The following is a 24,053-nucleotide window of genomic DNA, read 5'->3' as shown; positions in this document are numbered from 1 at the left end:
CTGGGCAGCCAGTGAAAAAAGAATCTAAGGCTGAGTTCACACGATGCGTATTTAATGCGTTTCCGCGGCGTTTTTGCAGTTGCGGAAACGCATTAAAAACGCATGGTAGAAGGGCAGCAATGTTCCCCAATTGAAATCCGCATGTGCTGTGCCCATGATGCGGATTTTTCCGCAGCGTTAATGCTGCGCTCAAAAATCCGCAGCATGTCAATTAATCTTGCGGAAACGCGGCGTTTTTTCCGCCATTGACTTGCATTAGAACGCGCCAATTCCGCAAGACTGCATCTGTACTTGCGTTATTGGCGCTTTCTAATGTGCGGATGGTACCGGGTGTGGAGGAGAGGAGAGTCTCTTCCACACCCAAGTACCATTAAAAAAGCTGTAAAACAAGAATAAAATAAAAAATATATATATACTTACCATCTGTCGGCCCGCGCAGCGCTCCTGCTTGGTTCCCGGCACTTTGCAGTGAGTTGTAGGACCTGCTCTGACGTCAGAGTCATGTGACGGGTCACGTGACGCTGACGTCGGCAGGTCTTTCAATTCAAAGTTGCCGGCAGCCGGGAGAACGGAGTGAGCAGGACAGAGCAGGCCATCGGAGGTAAGTATATACATTCTCTCGGGTCACACTATATAAATCCATGCTGTTTGCATGGATTTATATAGTGTGACCTAGTTGTCAAGCACTTTCCAGGTGATGCTAAAATCGCCTGGAAAGCGCTTGTCAATCCACATACGGAAACGCATGTGGAAAAGCATGTGAATCCGCATGTATTCCGAAGGAAAAACGCATGCACAATCTGCATGCGTTTTTTCTGCCAGGGAGATGCAGAAATGATGCATAAATTTTCTGCTTCATTTCTGCATCGTGTGCACATACCCTTAGACAAGAGTTTTTTCAAGTGTCTGAAATTCCAGTGACTTACTCTCATATTATATAATATGTACTTGGGGAATATTCAAAGAAATATAAAGATATTCAATTGATATGGCAATGCGCATTAATAAATTGGGATACAACAATTTTGGGTTAAATATATATATATACAGTACAGACCAAAAGTTTGGACACACATTCTCATTTAAAGATTTTTCTGTATTTTCTTGACTATGAAAATTGTACATTCACACTGAGGGCATCAAAACTATGAATTAACACATGTGGAATTATATAATTAACAAAAAAGTGTGAAACAACTGAAAATATGTCTTATATTCTAGGTTCTTCAAAGTAGCCACCTTTTGCTTTGATGACTGCTTTGCACACTCTTGGCATTCTCTTGATGAGCTTCAAGAGGTAGTCACCGGAAATGGTCTTCCGTCAATCTTGAAGGAGTTCCCAGAGATGCTAAGCACTTGTTGGCCCTTTTGCCTTCACTCTGCGGTCCAGCTCACCCCAAACCATCTCGATTGGGTTCAGGTCTGGTGACTGTGGAGGCCAGGTCATCTGGCCTAGCACCCCATCACTCTCCTTCTTGGTCAAATAGCCCTTACACAGCCTGGAGGTGTATTTGGGGTCATTGTCCTGTTGAAAAATAAATGATGGTCCAACTAAACGCAAACAGGATGGAATAGCATGCCGCTGCAAGATGCTGTGGTAGCCATGCTGGTTCAGTATGCCTTCAATTTTGATTAAATCCCCAACAGTGTCACCATCAAAGCACCCCAACACCATCACACCTCCTCCTCCATGCTTCACGATGGGAACCAGGCATGTAGAGTCCATCCGTTCACCTTTTCTGCGTCGCACAAAGAAACGGTGGTTGAAACCAAAGATCTCAAATTTGGACTCATCAGACCAAAGCACAGATTTCCACTGGTCTAATGTCCATTCCTTGTGTTCTTTAGCCCAAACAAGTCTCTTCTGCTTGTTGCCTGTACTTAGCAGTGGTTTCCTAGCAGCTATTTTACCATGAAGGCCTGCTGCACAAAGTCTCCTCTTAACAGTAGTTGAAGAGATGTGTCTGCTGCTAGAACTCTGTGTGGCATTGACCTGGTCTCTAATCTGAGCTGCTGTTAACCTGCGATTTCTGAGGCTGGTGACTCGGATAAACTTATCCTCAGAAGCAGAGGAGACTCTTGGTCTTCCTTTCCTGGGGCGGTCCTCATGTGAGCCAGTTTCTTTGTAGCGCATGATGGTTTTTGCAACTGCACTTGGGGACACTTTCAAAGTTTGCCCAATTTTTCAGATTGACTGACCTTAATTTCTTAAAGTAATGATGGCCACTCGTTTTTCTTTACTTAGCTGATTTTTTCTAGCCATAATACAAATTCTAACAGTCTATTCAGTAGGACTATCAGCTGTGTATCCACCATACTTCTGCACAACACAATTGAAGGTCCCAACCCCATTTATAAGGCAAGAAATCCCACTTATTAAACCTGACAGGGCACACCTGTGAAGTGAAAACCATTTCCGGTGACTACCTCTTGAAGCTCATCAAGAGAATGCCAAGAGTGTGCAAAGCAGTCATCAATGCAAAAGGTGGCTACTTTGAAGAACCTAGAATAGAAGACATATTTTCAGTTGCTTCACACTTTTTTTGTTAAGTATATAATTCCACATGTGTTAATTCATAGTTTTGAAGCCTTCAGTGTGAATGTACACTTTTCATAGTCATGAAAATACAGAAAAATCTTTAAATGAGAAGGTGTGTCCAAACTTTTGGTCTGTACTGTATATCTAAAACTTCATATGTGGAATGTTTGAGTTGAACAGATCTGTGAATGTCAGAGTGAAGGTGACAGATGAGTAAATCAGCAGCTGCTAAGTGTGATTGATGTGACAGAGGCCTCGTATGTTTGTATGTTTGAAAAAAAAAAAATGTTTCTTTATGTGAAGGTACAAAAATATATTTAATTCTGAGGAAATTATAATACATAATTAGGTATTATCTACATATATATATTTCTAGATTTCTTTAATAATTATTATTTCTTGATTTAACTAATAGTGGATAAGGGCAACCACACATCAAAATGGTTTACAAAGCAAATTTATATTTAGAATAATTTTCCACATGATAATATTCTTGAATAACTATAATATTATTTTTAATGGTTACCTAAATAGGTACACACCTCTCTTTAGTCAAATCTATGCTACTCATCGATATGAAATTTATGCACAATATTTCTAGAAGAATAATTATTTTTAATTTGGTTCTGATATATACATAAATTTTATAAAATAATATTTTTGGTATTAAGGGGGAAAATGTGTTTTTGATCCTGATTACATAATCACTTTTGATCAATACTTATTTTCCACACATTTTAATAAAGAAGAAATAATAATAAGGTACTATGGTATAATTAAGAAGGGTATTACATGCAAAGTTGCATAATTTAAAATTTTTTGGTGGTACAAGGTTATGACAAATATGAAATCATCCAGATAATGGAGCTATAAGGGTATTTTTTATGGAGAATATAATTACTCTGCATTTGTCATTAAAATTTAAAGGCCTTATTTTTATTTTTATTCTTATTTTTACTCTTAATTTTATTTTTCATTTTTAAAATTTTATTCTTACTTTATACTTCTTATTTTTCTATTTTTTCATTTTTTAATTCTCATTTGATTTTATTTCAGTTCAATATCTCAATTGAGAAAACACATTAATATTTAATAAAGTAATGTCTAATACAAGAGTATTGCTTCATTAAATATATATTGCTAAGGAAAAAAATGTTTACATTTTCTGAGTAAACACAACAATTCATTCATTCATTTATTCATTCATTCATACATTCATATATTTATTCATTTTGGTTCAGGAGTATACATTCTTTGATATTATTGGTTTAATAAAGATATAAAAACTTGTTTTTTCAAAATACACTGACACCTATGGGTTGGAAAAGGTAATTACACCTATGACATAAAAATGTTCTATCATATGGAGAACTTGATTGATAATGAATTATTATCTATTATTGTTTATTATTCCAAACATAATTTATTTTAATATTTTGATAATAATTAGATGGATATTACTGATTGCTATGGTACGCTGTGATATTATAGGTTAGGAAAAACTGCCAGATTTGGTATCAGATTAGGGAATGAAGACTTCAATCAAGACATCGCAATTATGAATTCTATCTTAATAAAGACTTTTAATTTTTATAAATCAAAGAGATTCTCAAAAGTTACAAGAAGAAGCAACTGATATCCGGACGTCTCAGAAGGTAACAGGTGTGAATGCTGAGTGTTATAATAGACTGTGTCCATTACATACAATACAATTCACACCACTGATCACCAGGACGGCAGAGGACGATGATCCTATATGTACTGTGTTGTGTTCAAGTTTCATCACGTTCCAGTGGTTTCTTATCACCTGCAACGCTTCAATGAAAGCTGGTGAACAGGTAATACCTGGCATATGTGTCCTGTATATAAAGGACTGAGTACTGGTTATGGTGCTCTATAAAGCAGGGAAGTGTCAAGTTATCCCTTGCTTTACTGACCAAAGACGTCACATCTGTTCCAAAAGTGACACGAGACCAGTGCGGACACACGGAAGATTCCAAAGACGATCCAACGTAAGTCCAGGTGACACTGCACAGATATTAAAGCTACATTTCATCCATGGACTTTGCTTTCTTATCAACTGACACACATGATCTTTCTAATAAAGAGTACAGTTTATGGACTGAACAATAATGAACACAATTATGGACTGTACAATATCTACATGCTGTAATTTATTTCAAAGGAGTTTTCATCTAAAGACTGTGTTATAAAAGAACCAAGAAGAAGACGAGACGACGACCCGATGACATCAGATGATGACGATTGAACCCGCGATTGCTTCAATTTAAATATAGGGAAGTATAATTATACATATTAAATGAATATTAGTCACGGCATACCATAACATGAATTCACATCATTATATAACAATAATCCGATATTGATACTATTATTACTATTATTATTATTATGGAAATTTAATGATATTGCCAAGGAAGAAGGAAAGAAAAAATGATTGATGAATGTATCTTCTTTTGAGAAATTTCAGTTAAAGTCCTTTTATTCTCAAAAAAGGGGGAAATGTTAAATGGTTAATTATGGAAATTCATTTTGAATGTTAATCGATAATCATTTTTCTGAGTTCTATGCCTCAGCCATCGTGTCTAGTTGACATGCGCTATTTGTGTGTGTATTTTTGGTTCACTACCATATGTAGAACAGGTGTCCATACGACTGGCTATAAAAGCCCATGGTACAGAAAGGGGGGGCTCTCTTGCTCTGCCCACCCCACAAGACACAGAATCTTCATGCTGAGAAGCAGATGACATGTAGGCCTGGACACATGCTGGACAAAGACATGATTTACCAGCCAGGATCCAAGGAAAGATGGGTGAATCTCAACAATTAAGCTAATTATGGACAAATGGACAATTACTTTATAACTAATTTTGTATGTACCTGCTGCAATCTGATTCTTTTTAATGGACAATCCAAGAATAAATAGATACATTTTTTTATAAGAATATCGTGATATTGATACTTTGAGAAGTCCTTAGTAGAAAAAAAATAATACAGGAAGAGTATTATTTTACAGTCTCCCATCCAAGCACTAACCAGGCCTGACCCTGCTTAGCTTCCGAGATCAGATGAGATCGGGTGTGTTCAGGGTGGTGTGGCCGTAGGCAGAGACAATTCTCTCACTTGCTGCTTTTCTACTTTGACGTGTGGCTGCCGGCTGCCCTTTCCAGTGCTCAGCAAGACCAGGTCCTTTTGTGCTTTCCCTTCTCTTCAATTTTTTTGCTGGCTTCCTTAAAAGGTCTTGTAGACAGAACGCCCCACTCAGAGCCACTGAGCTCACTGATCAGCTGCAGCGCTGTCGACGGAACGTCAGCTTCACGGCCAATGCCACAGGCCGGGAGCAGAGGCGAGACTCACTGGTAGACCCGGGTAGGGTGAGTAGAGCGCGGTTAGTTGCTTTCTAATAGCCTGCAGCCGGGGATTAATTTTTAATGAAAGGGAACAATCCCTTTGACTGTCTGCAGCGCGGAACACCTAGGAAGCGCACTCTCACACACAAGCCAGCATGCACACGTGCTCGCACGTGACAACACCCCCTATCTGCCCCTACAACCTCTCCGTCACCATGCATCAGACTCTCCTGCCTGTTTTATGATTTCAGGGCCCTAGCAGGAATCACCCCCCCCCTCCACAATTCCTTCCGCACCTTCCTTGCCTTCCTTGAACTGAGGTTAGCTCTTTGTCAGCCATCTGGCTTGGTTACACAAGCTTCTTTGCAGAGAAACATGTTACTTCTGCTGGCCCTCGCTAGGCGGCCGGCATCCAAAACCTTCAATGGGCACCTGCTGAAAGCCTGGCCCCTTCACGGCCCCGGGTGCTTTTAACGCCATCATTTCCACACGGCGAGCTGCGGAGTCAATAAGCACTCCTAGCCGTGGCAAGGAGCTCGGTGTCAGGCCTGCGTGAAGGCGGCGGGGTAGCGTACTTAGCTGCCAACTGGCTCAGAGGCCTTGGGGCTTCCATCATCTAAGTTACTTAAAGTCGGTGTCCGGCAAGGCGCCGTTCCATGCTAGACGAGCTGGGCAGTAGGTAAAAACATCATCAAAATGGTCTACAGCACCCGGTGTTCCCAGGAGGACTCCCATCCAAGTACTGTCCGAGCCCAGCCTTGCTTTGCTTCTGAGATCAGATGAGATTGGGCGTATCCAAGGTGGTATGGCCAGTAGTTGCTGCTCGATCCATCGCCCAGCCAGCCTTTCTCAGGATCGCTTGATGGCGAGCAATCTGGCCGTGACGGGGCGGGCTCCGAAGGGTCCATACTAAGGCTGTGCCGTCCCTACAGGTGTGGTATGTTTAGCAGTGATTCACCCGCCGCATCAGGTGTCTTCAAAAATGGCTCGGCGCAGGGTCTCCTGCAGGCTAAACCCTTCATCGCGGTAATGTGACAGAAAGAGCAAGCTGGACCCGTAACTTGGGGGCGGAGCGAGACGTCCAGGGGTGAATGAAGGAAGAGGGTGAGATGGTTACCAGTGACTTTGAGCTGCTCTTCAGAGGGGAGGGTCGTGTTGCCTGCAAAGGTCTTCTGCTTGGGGTTACCGGTGGTTGCCTCCAGCCACGCGGGAGACGCTGGTCCTGGTGAAAAGGAGCCTAGTATTAAAAGTAAAGAAGCAACAATGCTGGAGGCCCACGGTGATCAGAAGGATGCTGGTATTTTGCAGAGATGAAATAGCGCAAGAGAGAAAGCAAATGAAAAAAAGAAAAGAGAATGAATGTGTGCACTTGTAAAAGGGAATGGGAAAAAGGCATAGAAGAGAGTGCCCCCTGCTGGTGGAAGGAAGGAAAAAGCAAAAGCCTACAGCACCTAGTATTCCCAGACGGTCTCCAATCCAAGTACTAACAAGGCCTGACTCTGCTTAGCTTTCGAGATCAGACAAGATCAGGTGTGTTCAGGGTGGTGTGGCCGTAGGCAGGGACAAGCCTCTCACTTGCTGCTTTTCTACTTTGACGTCTGGCTGCCGGCTGCCCTTTCCAGTGCTCAGCAAGACCAGGTCCTTTTGTGCTTTCCCTTCTCTTCAATTTTTTTGCTGGCTTCCTTAAAAGGTCTTGTAGACACAACACCCCACTCAGAGCCGCTGAGCTCACTGATCGGCTGCAGCGCTGTCGACGGAACGTCGGCTTCACGGCCAATGCCACAGGCCGGGAGCAGAGGCGATACTCACAGGAAGACCCGGGTAGGGTGAGTAGAGCGCGGTTAGTTGCTTTCTAATAGCCTGCAGCCGGGGATTAACTTTTAATGAAAGGGAACAATCCCTTTGACTGTCTGCAGCGCGCCACACCTAGGAAGCGCACTCTCACACACAAGCCAGCATGCACACGTGCTCGCACGTGACAACACCCCCTATCTGCCTCTACAACCTCTCCGTCACCATGCGTCAGACTCTCCTGCCTGTTTTATGATTTCAGGGCCCTAGCAGGAATCACCCCCCCCTCCCCAATTCCTTCCGCACCTTCCTTGCCTTACTTGCACTGAGGTTAGCTCTTTGTCAGCCGTCTGGCTTGGTTACACAAGCTTCTTTGCAGAGAAACATGTTACTTCTGCTGGCCCTCGCTAGGCGGCCGGCATCCAAAACCTTCCCTGGGCACTGCTGAAAGCCTGGCCCCTTCACAGCCCCGGGTGCTTTTAACGCCATCATTTCCACACGGCGCGCTGCGGAGTCAATAAGCACTCCTAGCCATGGCAATGAGCTCGGTGTCAGGCCTGCGTGAAGGCGGCGGGGCAGCGTACTTAGCTGCCAACTGGCTCAGAGGCCTTGGGGCTTCCATCATCTAAGTTACTTAAGGTCGGTGTCCGGCAAGGCGCCGTTCCATGATAGTCGAGCTGGGCAGTAGGGCAAAACTTCATCAAAATGGTCTACAGCACTCAGTTTTCCCAGGAGGTCTCCAATAGTGTTGAGCCACCCCCGTAGTGTTCGAGTTCGGTTCGGTTCGTCGAACACCCGTGTGTTCGCCGAACTGTTCGTCGAACTGTTCGTCGAACACCTTCGAACACCGTTAAAACCAATGGCAGGCAAACAAAAACTCATAGAAACACATAGAAAACACCTTCAAAGGTGTCCAAAAGCTGACAAACTGCTCAGAAGACATAACTAACACATGGAAAAGTGACAAGTACATATAGTCATGCGAAAATTAAAGAGGTGGAGGAGTAAAAGAAGGGGGAGACACAGATATAGGCATGTCATGCCCTTCTAAAATCCAAAAAGTGAGAAGCCGACACGGCCAGTCCGCTCCTGCCCGTGCCACCTTCGTGTCGCCGGGTTTGTGCCAGAGCCGCGGTGAACCCTGACGGCCAGCCCCCCTCTCCCAATACTGGTGCCTGTCCGCTGGTGGGTCGAGCGAGCCCCCCTGTGGTGGAGGCAGCTCTAAGCTTTTTAATTTAAATTGTCTCTCTAATTTGAATGAATACACTTTAAATCCATTTACAAGTCTCATGCCAGCAGCCGCGGTAATTCCAGCTCCAGTAGCGTCCACTAAAGCTGCTGCAGTTAAAAAGCTTTTATAAGGATCGAGCTTGGCTGTCCACCGCAAGGCATCCTACTGCCAGTCCCAGCCCCTATGCCTTGGGGTGCCTCCTGATGCTCTTCACTAAGTATCCCATGGTCCCGAAGCATTTCCTTTGAAAAAATTAAGTGTCTAAACTACAGGTGGTGCAGCTTGCTTAACAGCAGGGATAATCCGCTGACTAGCAGACACTGCTACTAGGCACAAAGTATTTCCTGGGCTAGATGCAGTTAAAAATTTGTAATTAGATACTCTTGTTGGATGCTGAGAAAGCATTCCATAGAGTCTCCTGGCACGCCATATATGATTCTCTTAAAAAGCTTGGGGTAGGGGTCTAGGGGACCCTTTTATAGCCAAAATCACGTCCCTGTATCGCAATATGTCACCTAGGCTGAAGAAAAATGGAACTGTAGCACCCTGAGGGCTCGGTTGCTACAGACGTATTGCACCTCACCCAGAGGTGTGATATCTCACTCTCAGGTAAGGATGGAGTGTGGATCAGGACCCGACACCTGCATGCATTACACCACATTGCCGTGGGGCAGGGCGACCAATATGCCCCTGAGATGGGCACGACAGTCCCTGTCCCTGGCTGGAGTGGGGGGAGGGAACACTGAGGAAGGGGAACCCTGTAGTGCAGGAGCAGGGAGGAAGCAGTTCCTGGGTGCATTGAGAAGGGAGTATAAAAGGTGGGCACCATCTTAGTTCAGTGCAGAGAAGTCTGAGCAGAAGTGGCAGGGAGCAGGGGCTCTGCATGAGCTCTGCTCCGGAGGCGGGCCTAGTAACAGAGGCCCAGGCCTGGAAGAGGGAGAAGGAAGGAAGAGGAGCGGAGAAGGCTCCAGGAACGAGGAATGAAGGGATCCCAGGGGTGCGGACGGGCGAGTCGCCACCGCACGCCCGAATCCACCTGCGTGGAGGGGTCAGGCCAAAGGGGGAGACCGGTCCCCGAACTAGTGGAGGCAGGAAACGACCCTCAGCTAGAAACCGGAGGCTCTGACATTTTATGTGGCGCAGCCCCTCGCTACACCCGCTAGGAAGGCACCACATAGGGTCAGGGAAACTGGCGCCAAGTTTACCAAGAGGAGGCCCGAGGCAGCCGGACAGAAGTGTTGGTAAGAAAGGCCAGACAAAGGACACACAAAGGGGGTCCTGTGAAGTGCTCCAAAGTTATCTGGGAGTTGTCTGAGCCCCTCACCTGGTGAGCACAGTACGACGTGGGCAGCCGTTACCTGCAGACGTGGTCTGGATAATAAGAACTGTGAGTAAAGGCCCTGAACTGCATCACTGACTCCGTGTCATTACTGCTGCTGCCCTGCACCATCACCCCCATCCTCCGCATACACTGCCCTGAGGCTATACTCCTCCCGTGGGGAGTTATGCTACGCTCTGCTGCACCCACAACACCAGCCTCAGCGGTCTGCCCTGTAGCGGCGGTTCACTCTGACCGCAATCCACGGGTGGCGTAGTCGGACATTTAAACATCAAAACCACATAAATAGTTCTGCCACTGGTTTGACCGCCCTGAGCCACGGAACCGGGTCGCCGCCACGAAGACTACAACCACCAGCATCCACCAAAAAGGGTCCGGCTCCGGGTGTCCCAAGGCCCAGGGGGTGCGTCAGAACATTTTCATCACCTTTCACAATCACCAATGGGACAAGGCAGTGATGTCCTCTGTCCCCTCTCTTATACATCCTAGTGACGGAGCACCTGCTCTCATCAATTCGCCATAACCCCAATATTAGGTGGATTGAGGTGGGAGGCACCGAGTACAAGTGCTCTCTATTTGCTGATGATGTCCTAGTATATATCACTCAATCACATATATCCATCCATGCTGTTATGGCTGAAATAGATCACTTTGTTACATGGTAAAATTTTAAAATCAATGCAGCGAAGTCTGAGGCCCTCGATGTCTCCCTCCCCAAATCCATATAGGATTCCATCCAGTCCAACTTTCTCTTTGCCTGGCCCTCACAGGGTATCAAATACTTAGGAATTCCTATTCATAGAGACCTCTCCCATCTATGTTATCTTAATTTTGGGCCCTTTATTGAACAACTCCATACAGACCACGGTTGGCAAGTTAGAACTGTAAGATTCACTACGTGAGCCACTGGTGTTTTGTGGAAAAGCACATGTACACTGCGTTCCAAATTATTATGCAAAAAGTGTTAGGAGTGATAAGGGAAGAATTTGTTTGTTTGTCAGTTAAACTCATTGATGGTGATGTGTGTCAGGGCTCTTTATATCACTGTAAGCAATTGCAGACACCTGTGCTAATTAGTTTGGCAGGTGTGTCCAATGAAAGGCAAGACTACTTAAGAAGGCTCTCTCACATTATTAAGCAGCCTACATTTTCTGCCAAAATGGGAAAGAAAAAGGATGTGTCGGCTGCTGAGAAGCAACAAATTGTGGAGTGTTTAGGTCAAGGCATGACTACAATCAACATTGTGCGATGATCAGGATGAAGTGTCTTGGCAATCAAGAAGTATGTAGCTGATTCACAGTACACACGTGTGCGTGCTGATAAGGGCAAATTGAGGACTCTTTCCTACAGGCAATTACGTCAGGTTGAAAGAGCAGCGGCAAAAAAGCCTTGTCATAGCAGCAGAGAAGTTTTTGAAGCTGCTTGTGCCTCCAACGTCCCCCGAACAACAAGATGCAGGGTCCTTCAGAGGTTTGCAGCTGTGCATGCGCCATCCTGTCGACCTCCTCTATCCACTTCACACAAGCAGAAACGGCTCCAGTGGGCCAAACATTACATGAAGACTGATTTCAAAACTGTTTTGTTCACGGATGAGTGCCGTGCAGCGCTCGATGGTCCAGATGGATGGAGTGGAGGATGGCTGGTTGATGGACACCCCACGCAAACACGGCTACAGCGCCAACAAGGAGGAGGTGGAGTAATGTTTTGGGCTGGAATCATGGGGAGAGAGATTGTCGGCCCCTTTAGGATCACTGAAGGCGCTAAAGATGAACTCCATAATGTATGTGGATTTTCTCAAACAGCACTTCCTGCCGTTCAAGAAGAAGAACCGTGTATTTCACAGCAAGATCATTTTTCTGCATGATAATGCACCATCTCATGCTGCACATAAAACATCTGCATCTCTGGCTGATATGGGCATAAAAGGGGACAAACTTACGGTGTGACCCCCATGTTCCCCTGACCTCTACCCCATTCAGAACCTTTGGAGCATCATTAAAAGGAGTGTCTATGATGGCGGGAGGCAGTTCACATCTAAGCAACAGCTCTGGGAGGGTATTCTGTCCTCATGCAAAACAATTGAAGCAGAAACCATCCAAAACCTGACAAATTCAATGGACGAGAGAGTTCAGAAGTTCCTTTCGAACAAGGGGTCCTATGTGAAAATGTAACATCACCTAGAATAAAGTTTTGAGTTGAAAACTGTTTGATTTCAGTTTCTAACAACCTGCTAATGCTTATAATTTCAAAAATGACCATTTTTTTGGTCTTTATTAAAATGAAAAGGTTGATCGAAAAGTTTGGGGAATCTAAGAGTGTGGCAACCCAGTAGTCATGATTACTTCGAATTCTGACAATATGAGGGTCATGCTGCAGGTAGTGCAGCAAGAAGGCACTTATGTGCCTTGCACATCTCGGAGCCCCAAAATTATTTTCCGGGCTAGATGCAGCTAAAAATTATTTTTAATTTTAAATCTGGTGAAGCTTTAGTATAGATGGCCTAATAGGATCAGTGCTGCACACTGCTACAAAGCCCAAATTATTTTCCAGTCAAGATACAGATAAACATGATTAGTAATTTGAAAGCTTAAAACGGTTGGTAGGGTGATTTTAACCAATCATCAAGCTTTTACTCTCCCCAGGATGACACAGGGGTAGAAAAGTCGTTTCGGATCCATGATTTGTTCATCTTTATGAACGTGAGTCTGTCTACATTATCAGTGGAGAGCCGCGTGCGCTTATCTGTCAGCACACCACCAGCAGCGCTGAACACACGTTCAGACAGAACGCTGGCTGCGGGGCATGACAAGATCTCCAAGGCGTAAGTGGCTAGCTCCGGCCATTTATCCAGATTGGAAGCCCAAAAAGAGCAAGGGTCCAGTGACACAGTCGTGGCTTCAATGTTTACTTGGAGATACTCCTGTACCATCGTCTCTAGGCGTTGACTATGTGTCAGACTTCTTGTCTCCTGTGGCCTTGCAAAGGATGGGCTAAAAAAGTGGTGAAATGATTCTGCAAATTTGATGTTACCAGCAGATACTGTGGTTCTGTTACTGTTTGAGTGCTGAACACTTGACGGTCCCACGGTTGGCAAGTTGAAACTGTGAGATTCACTACGTGCACCACTGGTATTTTGTGGAAAAGCACATGTAAGATTCTGCAACAGTCTCTGCTGATACTCCTGCATGCGTGCATCCCTTTCTATGGCAGGAATAATTTCTGCAAATTTACTTTTGTACCGGGGATCTAACAGTGTGGCAACCCAGTAGTCAGGATTATTTCTAATTCTCACAATTCGAGGGTCATGTTGCAGGTAGTGCAGCAAGAAGGCACTCATGTGTGTTGCGCATCCAGGAGCACCAAGTCCCTGTTGTGTTGGTTGCGAGGTAACAATCATGATTCCTTCCTCTGTCCTCTCCCCCCAACCTCGCACAACAGAAATGTGATCAAGGTCTCCCTCATCTGATGAGTCTTCCATCAGTTCGTCCTCCACTTCTTCCTGGGCTCCTGCACCTTCCTCACTAGTTTGGCTGCTACCATGCGCCCTGGTAAAACCATCTCCCCCACCCTCACATGCCTGCCGCCTTGGTGCTGCCGACCGTCTGGACCTTGCAGATGTTAGCCCTTCCGCATACAACTCCTCCTCCTCTACTTCCTCCACCTCCTCTTGTGCCACCACCTGACTCCGAATTCTGTTTAACATGTGCTCCAGCATGTAAATCACCGGAATAGTCATGCTGATAATGGCATCGTCAGCACTAAACATCTTCGTCGCCATTTCAAAATTGTGCAGAAGGGTGCATAGGTCCCTGATCTGAGACCACTCCTTCAGCGTGATTTGCCTCACCTCTGAATCTCGTTGGCCCAGGCTATACGTCAGAACGTATTGCACCAGGGCTTGTCGGTGCTGCCACAGTCGCTGCAACATGTGCAGAGTTGAATTCCACCGGGTAGGCACATCGCATTTTAGCCGGTGAAGTGGCAGGCCCAACGACTTCTGTAGAGATGTAAGTCGCTGAGCTGCGGGATGCGAACGGCGGAAGTGAGCACACAGCGACCGTGCCCTCTGCAGAAGGCCATCTAGTCTGGGATAGTGGGCTAAAAATTGCTGGACAACCAGGTTCAACACGTGAGGCATACAAGGCACGTGTGTGACATTGCCCCGGCGAAGGGCCGCACCCAGGTTTGCAGCATTGTCGCACACGGCCTTCCCTGGTTTCAGGTCCAGTGGAGACAACCATTCATGAAATTGGTTCTCCAGAGCTGACCACAACTCCTCAGCTGTGTGACTCACATTTCCCAGACATTTCAATGTAAAAACCACCTGATGACGTTGAGCCCTACTGCCAGCATAGTAAGGAGGTGTGCAGGATCCCTTCTGCGCAGTTAGAAAGCTTGTGGCATGACCAGACAGGCTTTGGGTGCAGGTGGAAGACCGAGAGGAGGTTGAGGAGGCAGAAGCAGTGGAGGAACTTTGACATAAAGAGGATTGACGCACAACTCGTGGGGACGGCAAGACTTGGACAGCAGCCCCTTGTCCTGCTGTCACCATAGTTACCCAGTGCCCAGTCAGCGACATGTAACGCCCCTGTCCATGCCAACTCGTCCAAGTGTCTGTGGTGAAATGCACCCTGTCACACACAGAGTTTCTCAAAGAAGCGGTGATGTTATGTGCGACATGCTGGAGGAGCGCAGGCACACCTTTCTTTGAGAAGTAGTGCCGACTGGGCATCTGGTACTGGGGCACTGCGACGGACATAAGGTCTCGAAAATCCTCTGTGTCCACCAGGCGGAAAGGCAGCATTTCTGTAGCCAAGAGCTTGCAGATGGTGAAATTCAACCTCTTAGCTTTCTCATGGCTAGGAGGAAATGGTCTTTTACTTGTCCACATCTGAGGGACCGAGGGCTGGCTATTGTGCTTAGACGGGGTTGATAAGGGTGTCCCCGGCAAACTGCCGGTCTGTGAGGAAGATGCAGGCGGACATGTTAGGTTGCCTTGATCCAAAGGTGGTGCTATCGATGTCGGACAGCGCTCAACACCAGCTGGTTTTACCACCTCCAAAGAAAATGATGACCTGCCAATCACGCTGGCTTTTGCGGGTAAAGAGGTGGCAGGTCTGCGCCCCAAAACAGGTGTGACTGCTGTCCCCCCAGTCACAGAGGATGAAGAGGCCGCGGATGCACAAGATATGGCAGACGGTGGTTGGCCCGGCCGGCTAGGCCGCATTGTAGCACACTGAGCTTCCCACTGCAACTTATGCTTTATGTCCATGTGCCGGTTCATGCATGAAGTACTCAAACTATGTATTTTTTGGCCTCTACTTAGCTTTTGCTGACAAATGTTACAGATAACACGAGTTGGGTCATCTTTATTGATCTGAAAAAATGTCCAGACTATGCAAGGCTTAGCACCCATGCGACCTGAAGAGCCACCACGACTTGTGGTGAGAGGCAGAGTTGTGTTTGAGGATGCAGTTGTTGACGTGCTTCCAGTACTACGTCTCTGTCCAGGAAGGCGCAACCTGACCTCGTCGTCACTAGCATCTTCCTCCACCTCCTCTGCTGACCTCATCTCTTGGCTGACTGTGGGTTGACAGTAAGTGGGATCTCCGACCTCATCATCATCACCCTGTGCGTTATCACACCCGTCGTCCTCAGAGCCAACCTGTTCGTGCCCTGACAAAAAACTAAAGTTGTCGCTCCAATCAGGTATTTGAGTCTTATCATCGTCTTCCTCATTGTCTCCACCAACAGGAGTTACAGTTTGGGAATGAGGGTCTACATTATGGTCAGAACCTTCTGCGTCTGGTCCTGGATCCGACTCCTAAAGATTCTGGGCATCAGTGCAGATCATTTCCTCGTCTGGATTCACAGAAGCGCTGGAGTCGACCTCTGATTCCCAGGCTATAGTATGAGTAAACAGCTCTGCAGACTCAACCATCTGTTCTACCTCATACTCAGACGGGCAGCTGGAGATTTGGGAGCTGTGAGGAAGCAAGTGCGATTTGGGTGACACCTTTGAGGACTGGAGTATTTGTGATGTTGAAGTTGATGTGGAGGAGAGCCCACTTAAAGGAGCACTTGATATCCGTTGAAGCACCTGCTGTTTTTGTGCCTCATCTGGAATTTGTAGCGATTGGCGTGGCCGTAAGAAAGGGATCTTATCACATTGTCCGCTAAAAGAAGTAGACATTTTAGTTTGGCTGGAAGATGGTCTTTCTTCTGCAGATGTTACTGTTGCTTTAACACCTACCCCACGGACACAACCTTTTTTCCCCTTCCCAACACGCCTATTCCCCTTTCCACCAGCAGCAGGCCTTTTTCCACTCATTTTGGTGGTTAACTAATTCACAACTCTGGAGTTGTTTGCACAAAAAAACAATGGATGGTAACCGAGCAGAGCTGAGTGGCCAAACTGTGGTATTAGGCCAAAACTATTGGCTGGGTTAGATGCAGAAAAAAATTATTTTGAATTTGCAACCTGATGGAGGTCAGTATAGATGAATTAATAGAACAAGACCCACACACAGCTAGAAGCCCAATATTTTTTCAGAGGTAGATGCAGGAAAAAAATATATTCAGTTTGCAACCTGATGGAGGTCAGTATAGATGGACTAATACAACAAGTCCCACACACAGCTAGAAGCCCAAATATTTTTTCAGAGGTACTGTAGATGCAGATAAAAATTAGTTTTAAATTGCAACCTGATGGAGGTCAGTATAGATGGACTAATAGAGAAAGTCCGACACACTACTAGAAGGCCAAATATTTTTTCAGAGGTAGATGCAGAAAAAAATATTTTCAGTTTGCAACCTGATGGAGGTCAGTATAGATGGACTAATAGAGAAAGTCCGACACACTACTAGAAGGCCAAATATTTTTTCAGAGCTAGATGCAGAAAAAAATTATATTCACTTTGCAACCTGATGGAGGTCAGTATAGATGGATTAATAGAACAAGACCCACACACAGCTAGAAGCCCAATATTTTTTCAGAGGTAGATGCAGAAAAAAATATATTCAGTTTGCAACCTGATGGAGGTCAGTATAGATGGACTAATACAACAAGTCCCACACACAGCTAGAAGCCCAAATATTTTTTCAGAGGTACTGTAGATGCAGATAAAAATTAGTTTTAATTTGCAACCTGATGGAGGTCAGTATAGATGGACTAATAGAGAAAGTCCGACACACTACTAGAAGGCCAAATATTTTTTCAGAGCTAGATGCAGAAAAAAATTATATTCAGTTTGCAACCTGATGGAGGTCAGTATAGATGGACTAATAGAGAAAGTCCGACACACTACTAGAAGGCCAAATATTTTTTCAGAGCTAGATGCAGAAAAAAATTATATTCAGTTTGCAACCTGATGGAGGTCTGTATAGATGGATTAATAGAACAAGACCCACACACAGCTAGAAGCCCAATATTTTTTCAGAGGTAGATGCAGAAAAAAATATATTCAGTTTGCAACCTGATGGAGGTCAGTATAGATGGACTAATACAACAAGTCCCACACACAGCTAGAAGCCCAAATATTTTTTCAGAGGTACTGTAGATGCAGATAAAAATTAGTTTTAATTTGCAACCTGATGGAGGTCAGTATAGATGGACTAATAGAGAAAGTCCGACACACTACTAGAAGGCCAAATATTTTTTCAGAGCTAGATGCAGAAAAAAATTATATTCAGTTTGCAACCTGATGGAGGTCAGTATAGATGGATTAATAGAACAAGACCCACACACAGCTAGAAGCCCAATATTTTTTCAGAGGTAGATGCAGAAAAAAATATATTCAGTTTGCAACCTGATGGAGGTCAGTATAGATGGACTAACACAACAAGTCCCACACACAGCTAGAAGCCCAATATTTTTTCAGAGGTAGATGCAGAAAAAAATATATTCAGTTTGCAACCTGATGGAGGTCAGTATAGATGGACTAATACAACAAGTCCCACACACAGCTAGAAGCCCAAATATTTTTTCAGAGGTACTGTAGATGCAGATAAAAATTAGTTTTAATTTGCAACCTGATGGAGGTCAGTATAGATGGACTAATAGAGAAAGTCCGACACACTACTAGAAGGCCAATATTTTTTCAGAGCTAGATGCAGAAAAAAATTATATTCAGTTTGCAACCTGATGGAGGTCAGTAGAGATGGATTAATAGAACAAGACCCACACACAGCTAGAAGCCAAAATTTTTTCAGAGGTAGATGCAGAAAAAAATATATTCAGTTTGCAACCTGATGGAGGTCAGTATAGATGGACTAATACAACAAGTCCCACACACAGCTAGAAGCCCAATATTTTTTCAGAGGTAGATGCAGAAAAAAATATATTCAGTTTGCAACCTGATGGAGTTCAGTATAGATGGACTAATACAACAAGTCCCACACACAGCTAGAAGCCCAAATATTTTTTCAGAGGTACTGTAGATGCAGATAAAAATTAGTTTTAATTTGCAACCTGATGGAGGTCAGGATAGATGGACTAATAGAGAAAGTCCGACACACTACTAGAAGGCCAAATATTTTTTCAGAGCTAGATGCAGAAAAAAATTATATTCAGTTTGCAACCTGATGGAGGTCAGTATAGATGGATTAATAGAACAAGACCCACACACAGCTAGAAGCCCAATATTTTTTCAGACGTAGATGCAGAAAAAAATATATTCAGTTTGCAAACTGATGGAGGTCAGTATAGATGGACTAATAAAACAAGTCCCACACACAGCTAGAAGCCCAATATTTTTTCAGAGGTAGATGCAGAAAAATATATATTCAGTTTGCAACCTGATGGAGGTCAGTATAGATGGACTAATACAACAAGTCCCACACACAGCTAGAAGCCCAAATATTTTTTCAGAGGTACTGTAGATGCAGATAAAAATTAGTTTTAATTTGCAACCTGATGGAGGTCAGTATAGATGGACTAATAGAGAAAGTCCGACACACTACTAGAAGGCCAAATATTTTTTCAGAGCTAGATGCAGAAAAAAATTATATTCAGTTTGCAACCTGATGGAGGTCAGTATAGATGGACTAATAGAGAAAGTCCGACACACTACTAGAAGGCCAAATATTTTTTCAGAGCTAGATGCAGAAAAAAATTATATTCAGTTTGCAACCTGATGGAGGTCAGTATAGATGGATTAATAGAACAAGACCCACACACAGCTAGAAGCCCAATATTTTTTCAGAGGTAGATGCAGAAAAAAATATATTCAGTTTGCAACCTGATGGAGGTCAGTATAGATGGACTAACACAACAAGTCCCACACACAGCTAGAAGCCCAATATTTTTTCAGAGGTAGATGCAGAAAAAAATATATTCAGTTTGCAACCTGATGGAGGTCAGTATAGATGGACTAATACAACAAGTCCCACACACAGCTAGAAGCCCAAATATTTTTTCAGAGGTACTGTAGATGCAGATAAAAATTAGTTTTAATTTGCAACCTGATGGAGATCAGTATAGATGGACTAATAGAGAAAGTCCGACACACTACAAGAAGGCCAAATATTTTTTCAGAGCTAGATGCAGAAAAAAATTATATTCAGTTTGCAACCTGATGGAGGTCAGTAGAGATGGATTAATAGAACAAGACCCACACACAGCTAGAAGCCCAAAATTTTTTCAGAGGTAGATGCAGAAAAAAATATATTCAGTTTGCAACCTGATGGAGGTCAGTATAGATGGACTAATACAACAAGTCCCACACACAGCTAGAAGCCCAATATTTTTTCAGAGGTAGATGCAGAAAAAAATATATTCAGTTTGCAACCTGATGGAGGTCAGTATAGATGGACTAATACAACAAGTCCCACACACAGCTAGAAGCCCAAATATTTTTTCAGAGGTACTGTAGATGCAGATAAAAATTAGTTTTAATTTGCAACCTGATGGAGGTCAGGATAGATGGACTAATAGAGAAAGTCCGACACACTACTAGAAGGCCAAATATTTTTTCAGAGCTAGATGCAGAAAAAAATTATATTCAGTTTGCAACCTGATGGAGGTCAGTATAGATGGATTAATAGAACAAGACCCACACACAGCTAGAAGCCCAATATTTTTTCAGAGGTAGATGCAGAAAAAAATATATTCAGTTTGCAAACTGATGGAGGTCAGTATAGATGGACTAATAAAACAAGTCCCACACACAGCTAGAAGCCCAATATTTTTTCAGAGGTAGATGCAGAAAAATATATATTCAGTTTGCAACCTGATGGAGGTCAGTATAGATGGACTAATACAACAAGTCCCACACACAGCTAGAAGCCCAAATATTTTTTCAGAGGTACTGTAGATGCAGATAAAAATTAGTTTTAATTTGCAACCTGATGGAGGTCAGTATAGATGGACTAATAGAGAAAGTCCGACACACTACTAGAAGGCCAAATATTTTTTCAGAGCTAGATGCAGAAAAAAATTATATTCAGTTTGCAACCTGATGGAGGTCAGTATAGATGGACTAATAGAGAAAGTCCGACACACTACTAGAAGGCCAAATATTTTTTCAGAGCTAGATGCAGAAAAAAATTATATTCAGTTTGCAACCTGATGGAGGTCTGTATAGATGGATTAATAGAACAAGACCCACACACAGCTAGAAGCCCAATATTTTTTCAGAGGTAGATGCAGAAAAAAATATATTCAGTTTGCAACCTGATGGAGGTCAGTATAGATGGACTAATACAACAAGTCCCACACACAGCTAGAAGCCCAAATATTTTTTCAGAGGTACTGTAGATGCAGATAAAAATTAGTTTTAATTTGCAACCTGATGGAGGTCAGTATAGATGGACTAATAGAGAAAGTCCGACACACTACTAGAAGGCCAAATATTTTTTCAGAGCTAGATGCAGAAAAAAATTATATTCAGTTTGCAACCTGATGGAGGTCAGTATAGATGGACTAATAGAGAAAGTCCGACACACTACTAGAAGGCCAAATATTTTTTCAGAGCTAGATGCAGAAAAAAATTATATTCAGTTTGCAACCTGATGGAGGTCAGTATAGATGGATTAATAGAACAAGACCCACACACAGCTAGAAGCCCAAAATTTTTTCAGAGGTAGATGCAGAAAAAAATATATTCAGTTTGCAACCTGATGGAGGTCAGTATAGATGGACTAATACAACAAGTCCCACACACAGCTAGAAGCCCAATATTTTTTCAGAGGTAGATGCAGAAAAAAATATATTCAGTTTGCAACCTGATGGAGGTCAGTATAGATGGACTAATACAACAAGTCCCACACACAGCTAGAAGCCCAAATATTTTTTCAGAGGTACTGTAGATGCAGATAAAAATTTGTTTTAATTTGCAACCTGATGGAGGTCAGGATAGATGGACTAATAGAGAAAGTCCGACACACTACTAGAAGGCCAAATATTTTTTCAGAGCTAGATGCAGAAAAAAATTATATTCAGTTTGCAACCTGATGGAGGTCAGTATAGATGGATTAATAGAACAAGACCCACACACAGCTAGAAGCCCAATATTTTTTCAGAGGTAGATGCAGAAAAAAATATATTCAGTTTGCAAACTGATGGAGGTCAGTATAGATGGACTAATAAAACAAGTCCCACACACAGCTAGAAGCCCAATATTTTTTCAGAGGTAGATGCAGAAAAAAATATATTCAGTTTGCAACCTGATGGAGGTCAGTATAGATGGACTAATACAACAAGTCCCACACACAGCTAGAAGCCCAAATATTTTTTCAGAGGTACTGTAGATGCAGATAAAAATTAGTTTTAATTTGCAACCTGATGGAGGTCAGTATAGATGGACTAATAGAGAAAATCTGACACACTACTAGAAGGCCAAATATTTTTTCAGAGCTAGATGCAGAAAAAAATTATATTCAGTTTGCAACCTGATGGAGGTCAGTATAGATGGATTAATAGAACAAGACCCACACACAGCTAGAAGCCCAATATTTTTTCAGAGGTAGATGCAGAAAAAAATATATTCAGTTTGCAACCTGATGGAGGTCAGTATAGATGGACTAATACAACAAGTCCCACACACAGCTAGATGCCCAATATTTTTTCAGAGGTAGATGCAGAAAAAAATATATTCAGTTTGCAACCTGATGGAGGTCAGTATAGATGGACTAATACAACAAGTCCCACACACAGCTAGAAGCCCAAATATTTTTTCAGAGGTACTGTAGATGCAGATAAAAATTAGTTTTAATTTGCAACCTGATGGAGGTCAGTATAGATGGACTAATAGAGAAAGTCCGACACACTACTAGAAGGCCAAATATTTTTTCAGAGCTAGATGCAGAAAAAATTATATTCAGTTTGCAATCTGATGGAGGTCAGTATAGATGGACTAATAGAGAAAGTCCGACACACTACTAGAAAGCCAAATATTTTTTCAGAGCTAGATGCAGAAAAAAATTATATTCAGTTTGCAACCTGATGGAGGTCAGTATAGATGGATTAATAGAACAAGACCCACACACAGCTAGAAGCCCAATATTTTTTCAGAGGTAGATGCAGGAAAAAAATATATTCAGTTTGCATCCTGATGGAGGTCAGTATAGATGGACTAATACAACAAGTCCCACACACAGCTAGAAGCCCAATATTTTTTCAGAGGTAGATGCAGAAAAAAATATATTCAGTTTGCAACCTGATGGAGGTCAGTATAGATGGACTAATACAACAAGTCCCACACACAGCTAGAAGCCCAAATATTTTTTCAGAGGTACTGTAGATGCAGATAAAAATTAGTTTTAATTTGCAACCTGATGGAGGTCAGTATAGATGGACTAATAGAGAAAGTCCGACACACTACTAGAAGGCCAAATATTTTTTCAGAGCTAGATGCAGAAAAAAATTATATTCAGTTTGCAACCTGATGGAGGTCAGTATAGATGGACTAATAGAGAAAGTCCGACACACTACTAGAAGGCCAAATATTTTTTCAGAGCTAGATGCAGAAAAAAATTATATTCAGTTTGCAACCTGATGGAGGTCAGTATAGATGGATTAATAGAACAAGACCCACACACAGCTAGAAGCCCAATATTTTTTCAGAGGTAGATGCAGGAAAAAAATATATTCAGTTTGCAACCTGATGGAGGTCAGTATAGATGGACTAATACAACAAGTCCCACACACAGGTAGAAGCCCAAATATTTTTTCAGAGGTACTGTAGATGCAGATAAAAATTAGTTTTAATTTGCAACCTGATGGAGGTCAGTATAGATGGACTAATAGAATGATGCTATGCCCAAAAGATTTTACTTCACTAGGTGCAGTAAAAAAATTGGTATTCTATACACAGGTGGTATATCTTGCAACACAGATAGGCTACTCCACTGACTAACACACTCTGCAATAGGCCAAAAAGGATTAGCTTTGCTAGATTCAGCCAAATGCTGTGAAAAAAACTTGCACAGCACTGGCACAGACCTGCCTGGCAAAAACTGATAGGAACTGATGTAACCTAGTCCTGAAAAGGACTCCAATTACAATTAGTCTTTACACCCACAACCTATCTATTTAAGAGCACAGACCTCCCTGATAAAAGTCGTAGGAAATGCTGTAACCTAGTCCTTAAAAGGACTGCAATCACAACTATTCCCTACTCCCAAGCTATCTGTATATTTGTGCGAAAATTGGCTTGAAATTAACAAGGTATAGCGCACACAGCAACAGCGGTGCCGTCTAACACGCAGCTTCAGCAGTGAGAAAATGGTGGCGACGGGGAAAATGGCTTGGTCTTATAGGGCAAGGACATGTGACATACACTG

General features: G+C 43.3%; 2 pseudogenes; both read right to left on the bottom strand.

Moving 5' to 3' along the window:
• Positions 1-6,608: 6,608 nt before the first annotated feature.
• Positions 6,609-6,728, bottom strand: LOC141269187 (5S ribosomal RNA; annotated as a pseudogene).
• Positions 6,729-7,349: 621 nt separating this feature from the next.
• LOC141269244 (5S ribosomal RNA) lies at positions 7,350-7,468 on the bottom strand (annotated as a pseudogene).
• Between the last annotated feature and the right edge of the window lie 16,585 nt (positions 7,469-24,053).

Source organism: Phyllobates terribilis, unplaced genomic scaffold (assembly GCF_046119375.1).
Source record: "Phyllobates terribilis strain yellow unplaced genomic scaffold, ASM4611937v1 Scaffold_4__5_contigs__length_816908805, whole genome shotgun sequence".
Classification (NCBI taxonomy): Eukaryota; Metazoa; Chordata; class Amphibia; order Anura; family Dendrobatidae; genus Phyllobates; species Phyllobates terribilis.
The sequence above is the reverse complement of the archived record's forward strand: the minus strand, read 5'-3'. Positions and strand labels throughout refer to the sequence as shown.